Raw genomic sequence first — 6,346 nt, 5'->3', positions numbered from 1 at the left:
GGGGGGGGGGGGGGGGGGGCCGGGAGCCTGCTCCCATCCCGGAGTACAGGAAACCTGGAGGTCTTCACAGTGTGGGGGCCCCCCATGTCCTGTTTGTTCAGGATGAGGAGGGAGGTGGAGGCAGGGACAAAGAAAGGGAGGAACGGAAGGCAGGGAGGAGGAAGGCTGGGGTCCCTGCACTGAGACCCCTTCTCTCGAGGAGAGGATGGAGCAAGAACTGGCAGCAGCAGGCAGGCCGGGGGCCCAGGGCCCGTTCCCACATGGGCAGGGCCCCCAGGGCTTCCTTGGCTCCCACGCAGAGCAGGGCCCGGGGCCAGGCTCGGCTCGGATGCCTGGACCCCAGCCCACTGTGGCATCTCAGTCCCCCCGGGATGCTGGGTAACGTCTCACGTCCCGCCGCCGAAGGTCAGCCTCTCCCTGTTCGGAGGCACGGGCAGAGGCAGAAGCGTGGTGCAGCCTCAAAGCGATCAGGCAAGAGCGAGGTCTGCCTTGCTCTGGGCTGAATGGCGCTATTTTTAACTTTGTCCTGCCTCTCCACTTCTCCGTCAAGCGCTTAACCCTTTCTGTCCCCAGTTGGGCCAGGTGGGTGTGTCCTTCAGCTGACCTTCAGGCGGGGAAGGGCTGGCCGGAAGGCAGACCAGTGGCGGGGGCAGTCGAGAGGACACAGGGCTCCTTGAGGGAGTGCGGAGTCCCTGACGCCTCTTGGCAGCAGGCCGAACCCCCACCGTGCAGGGCCTTCCCAGCAGGGCAGGCGCCAGGTGGCAGGGGGCATCCAGGGAGGCCTCTGCCCCGTCGTGCCTGCCCAGCGGCCCACAAGGCCCTTCCCAGTGGGCTGGGACAAATAAGCCTCCTGGGCTGGGTGAAGCCTCATCTGCCCAAAGGGGGCAGCTGGGACTGACTTTGTCTCCGGACATGTTTTGGGCAGTTCAGGCAAAAGGAAACACGTTATTTGTTTTTTTGAGTTGGAGTCTCACTGTGTTGCCCAGGCTGCAGTGCAGTGGCATGATCACGGCCCCTGCAGCCTTGACCTGCTGGGCTCGGGCGATCCTTCCACCTCAGCCTTCCAAGTAGCTGGAACCATAGGCATGTGTCACCACACCGGCTAATTTTTTGACTTATTGTAGAGACACGGTCTCGCTAAGTTGCCCAGGCTGGTCTTGAACCCACAGGCTCAGGCAATCCTCTCACCTCAGCCTCCCAAAGTGCTGGGATTACAGGCTTGAGCCACTGCACCCAGCCACATTTTTAAACTTTCTAGTGGTCTCATTTAAATAGAGAAAAGGTAAAGATGATATATTTTATTAAATCCAATATATCAAAAATATTCTCTCATCAACATGTAAGTGACATAAAATAATCACTGAGATACTACTTTTTTTCTTTTTGGTCACAAGTTTGAAATCAGGGATGCATTTTGCATGTAGAGCCTATCTCAGCTGGACTTAACACCATCTCAAACTCAAGTGGCTGTAACTGGTGCTATTAAGCAGCCATCTTGAAGCCCAAGAAGCTTTGAGAGAAGGCCGGGCCAGAAGAGGGACAGGCAGCCCAAAGACTTGGGTCAGAACAGGGGTCACTGCCTCACTATGGGACTGTGTGTCCAGTCCTTTCTAGAGGCGAGAGACCAGGGATCTTAGTCTCAAGTGAGAGACCCAGATTGGCCTTGCCAGGGGCTCCAGCCCCAGGAACGTGCTGTAGGTAAAATTTCCAGAAGGTCAGCGGGAGCCAGAAGCAGGCACAGCCTCAGCTCAGTGCTGGGGGCCCCTGAGACCTCCCACCTGCCTGGGCTCTGCAGGCCTCCGCATGTTGAAGCAAAGGGGGAGGCAGACGCCTGTCGGTGCGGGGACCCGGTCATGGCCATTGCGTCCTCTGAGGGGCCTACGCTGTTGCAACCTGAGGCCGAAGCCGGCGACGGCTCCCGAAATGGGCCCTACGTGCAGCCGTGTCCTCGGGAGGGCTGTGGCCTCCCGAGGCTCTGGCTGAGCCCTCGCGAGGGGGACGGGGGTACGATGCTACACCCGGGTCAGTTCTGGGGATGGAGGGCCACCCGCTCCCCAGATGCCGAAGAGCACCCCAAACGCCAGGGAGCCCAGGGCTTTCAAAGCATGGAGAGCCGCGGGGGGGCCCTGGCAGATGCTTGGCTGTCCTTTGCTTTTGCACAGAGCTACTGGCCACAGATGGACGCCAAGATTGACCCACCCCCCGTGAGGGGACAGGACAGTTAACGCCCTCACAGGCTTGAGTCGCCCACGGGCAGCCCAGCCTGCAGTCCGTCCGGGCCCCGAAGGGTTAACCGCTGCCCCCTCACCCCCCACCGGCCCTCGTGCCAGCCCTGGCCACGCGAACCCCTGCCCACCTGGCAGCCTCCAGGCGTCCTGACAAGTGTCCACCCGCCTGCCAGTCTCCACTCTCCCGAACGCCGTCTGTTCCTGGCTGGCCACGGGGGTGACCACTTGGCCTTAAAAATAGCCACGCGTCTGCCCTTCCTCCAGCCTCACCCCAGCAGCCTCTTTCACGAGGAGCCTGGTCCCAGCGGCCTCTGAAAACGAGGCGTTGCCATCCTTCGAGAGGCCAGCGTGGGGAATGTGTCCCACATCTCAGGAGTCCGTCCCAGGAAACCCCGTGGCAGCCCCACCTGTCAATTCTCTAACCCGGGGTCGCTCCTGGAGGGCTTCAGTGCAGGGGTGCGGCGGCGGGGCAGGGCTGCTCTTGGGCGAAAGGGATGCCCGGGGCGGCTCAAATGGGTGTCACGACACAGCCAGGGCCTTGGGCCTCCCGCCTCTGGCAAGCATCGTGGCTGTCAGCCCCGCAGTGCAGGGCTCACCATCCTCCCTGCCGACGACTCGTCTGCCATCCCCAGAGCCCGCCCACCCCATCCCTTCTCACCGGACAGCCTCTCCCCTCCTCCCCCTCATGCGCCCACTCCCACTTGCACTCTGGCCACGTTCCAGCCACCTCAGGCTCCTCCCATCATGAACCAACCCTCCCCCACGCTTGACTCCTCCCAGCAACCTAAGGCCCTCTCATCCTTAAAGAAACAAAAGCGGTGGGTGTGGTGGCTCTCGCCTGTCATCCCAGCACTTTGGGAGGCTGAGGTGAGTGGATTGCCTGAGCCCAGCAGGTCGAGGCTGCAGTGGCTGTGAGCATTCCACTGCACTCCAGCCTGGGCAACAGAGTGTGACTCCAACTCAAAAGAAATAAAAATAAACCCGGCTCGGTGCCTCAGCCTGTAATCCCGCGCCTTTGGGAGGCTGAGGTGAGTGGATTGCCTGAGCCCATGGGTTCGAGACTCGCCTGGGGACCTTGGCAAGACCTCATCTCTACATAAATCAAAAATTAGCCTGGCGTGGTAGCGCACACCTGTAGTTCCAGCTACTTGGAAGGCTGAGGCGGAAAGATCACCGGAGTCCAGCAGGTCGAGGCTGCGGTGGCCAGGAGCAGCCACTGCGCTCCAGTCTGGGCGACAGAGTGAGACTCCAACTCAAAAAAATAAAATAAAATAAACAAAAATAAAATTTTTGGCTGAGTACAGTGGCTCACACCAATAATCCCAGCACTTTGGGAGGCCAAGGTGAGAGGATCACCTGAGCTCAAGGGTTTAAGACCAGCCTGGGCAACTTGGTGGGTCCTTATCTCTACAATAAATCAAAAAATTAGCCGAGCATGGTGGCACATGCTTGTAGTTCCAGCTACTTGGAAGGCTGGGGTGGAAGGATCACCTGAGCTCAGCAGGTCAAGGCTGTGGTGGCCGTGAGTGTGTCACTGCACTCTATCCTGTGAGACTGACTTAATAAAAAAAGAAAAAAAATGAGAATGGGCACTTGGGAGACTGAGGTAGACTTCATAGACACTGCACACTCATGGCTGCAGCCTTCTGAAGCTCTGGGATTACAGGCATGCACACCACACTCAGCACGACTGTAGACGTCATAAACTGCACACTTGGGCTGTATTTACTTTAGCGTTTTTTCTTCAATAATACCCTTAGCTTACATAGCATTTTTACTTTTCGAACTTTGGGGCCTATTTCTATTTTAAAATTTTGTTTCCTTTTTACTTTTTGAAGTTTGGGTGAAAAACCAAGGCTGGGTGTGGCGGTGATTCATACTTGTAAACCCAGCACTTTGGGGGGGGGCTGAGGTAGGAGGATCGTTTGAGGCCAGCACAACAGGCCTGGGCAACATAGCCAGACCCTATCTCTACAAAAAAAAAAAAGAATTAGCTGAGCATTGTGGCGTGCGCCTGTAGTCCCAGCTACTTGGGAGGCTGAAGCAGGAGGATCACTGAATGGATTGTGCCATTGCACTTTAAGATGATGTCGCAAAACAAGAACTAGGGCAAACACACACATTAGTAAGCCTAGGGCTACCCAGGGTCAGGACCACCAATATCACTGTCTTCCACCTCCACATCTTGTCCCGCTGGAAGGTCTTCAGAGGCAGTAATGTGCTTGGAGCTGTCATCTATGATGACCATTATACCTCCTGAAGGACCTGCCTGAGGCTGTTCTCTGGTTAACTTTTTTTTTTTATTCAGAGTCTCACTCCGTCACCCAGGCTGAAGTGCAATGGCATTCTCACGGCCACTGTAGCCTTGACCTGCTGGGTTCAGGTGATCCTTCTGCCTCAGTCTTCCAAGAGGCTGGAACCACATGCCATCATGCCCAGCTAACTTTTTTTTCTTCTATTGTAGAGACGAGGTCTCCTCATGTTGCCCAGGCTGGTCTGGAACTCCTGAGCTCAGGCAGTTCTCTCACTTCCACCTCCCAAAGTGTTGAGATGACAGGTGTGAGCCCCCGCGCCCGGCCTTGCACTGTTATTTTTACTGTACCTCTCTGTTTAGACACACACATGCTCACCATTGTGCACAATGGCCTACAGTATCCAGTTCAGTCGTGTCTGACATGTTTGTAGCCAGAAGCAGTCGGGCGGCCACATAGCCTCGGTGTGCAGTGGGCCACACCGTTCAGGCGGTGTGAGTTCACTCCACGATGTTCACACAGCGAAATCGCCTAATGTTAAGCTTGCATGGCTGTGAAAGAGAAGTCCCCGCCCCCGACTTGTCTCTTCTAGGTCACCCCCTCCCCCAAGAGCAGACCACTGGAACTAAACAGCATCATTACACACTGGTCTATAATTGGGCTGGTCCACACCCTTGTCGATGTTTCCAGTCTTGATAGTTTCCCCATCTGAGTGTGAAGTTCATAACCCCTGGATAACCTGCACTTATTGTTTCCGGGTCTGAGGGCACCTGGTCCTGCTGCAGATCACTCTGCAGTCAGAGGTGAGGCTGTCGCTTCTCTGAATGGCAGCTGGGCACAGGATCTGACATCGTCTCTGCCTGTTGGGCAGAGGCCACAGCTGCAATGTGCTTCCAGAAAAATGGGCCAGGCCAGGGGAGCTCCCTGTCAGTGCTTTTCAGTGTTCCCGGCACAGAGATAAAATTACACTTTCACAGGCGCACGCACGCACTAAAAATAAAAATGTTAAAAAGCACCTAGTTCCGTATCATCTTCCCCCACGGTCAGGTCCCATCCGGGTCACTGGCCATGCACTGAAATCAGTGATGAGCCGTGGCTGGCTCTGCCTCGCCTGGAGTCTAGGCTGTCAGCCTCGCCAGCCTCTGTGACGGCCCCAGAGAGCCGAGTCGACAGGGACCCCGTGGAGACCAGCCTCCGGTAAGGAGGAAGCGGCAGCCTCTCCTCCAGGCATCACTGGGGCTTTCTTGGGTTCCCAGTCGCAGCTCTGAGTCGAGCTGAGACAGACACGTGTGGCGAGGACACTGCAAGGAAACACGTGCCCATTTCCTGGGGATCAAGGGAACAGGAGAGGCACGCACGCAACAAAGGATGTTTGTCACCATGCCAGCATCTCCGTCTCCTCGTGTTTCCCATCCTGGGTTGCTTCCCATTTCTAATTTCCTCAAAGATGTCACTTACGCAGGGTGAGAGGCGTCTAAGTCCTGACAATGACTCCCACAGACTGGGGGGTGAGGCTTCAACTGGGGCATCGTCAGTTGTAAGCCCCATTCTGTCGCCCAGACTGGAGCGCAGTGGCCGCTCCCAGCACCGCAGCCTCGACCCGGTGGGCTCCAGCGATCCTTCCGCCTCAGCCTTCCAAGTAGCTGGAACTACAGGTGCGCGCTGCCATGCCCAGCTGATTTTTGATTTATTGTAGAGATAAGGTCTCACCAAGTTGCCCAGGTGGGTCTCAAACCTGCGGGCTCAGGCAATCCACTCACCTCAGCCTCCCAAGGCGCGGGATTACAGGCTGAGCCACCGAGCCCGGCTGTGTGTGTGTTTTTTTTTTTTTTTGAGTTGGAGTTTCACTCGGTCGCCCAGACTGGA

Source organism: Carlito syrichta, unplaced genomic scaffold (assembly GCF_000164805.1).
Source record: "Carlito syrichta isolate Samal-C Ts95f unplaced genomic scaffold, Tarsius_syrichta-2.0.1 Scaffold108005, whole genome shotgun sequence".
Taxonomy (NCBI): Eukaryota; Metazoa; Chordata; class Mammalia; order Primates; family Tarsiidae; genus Carlito; species Carlito syrichta.
Note: the sequence above shows the minus strand (reverse complement) of the source record.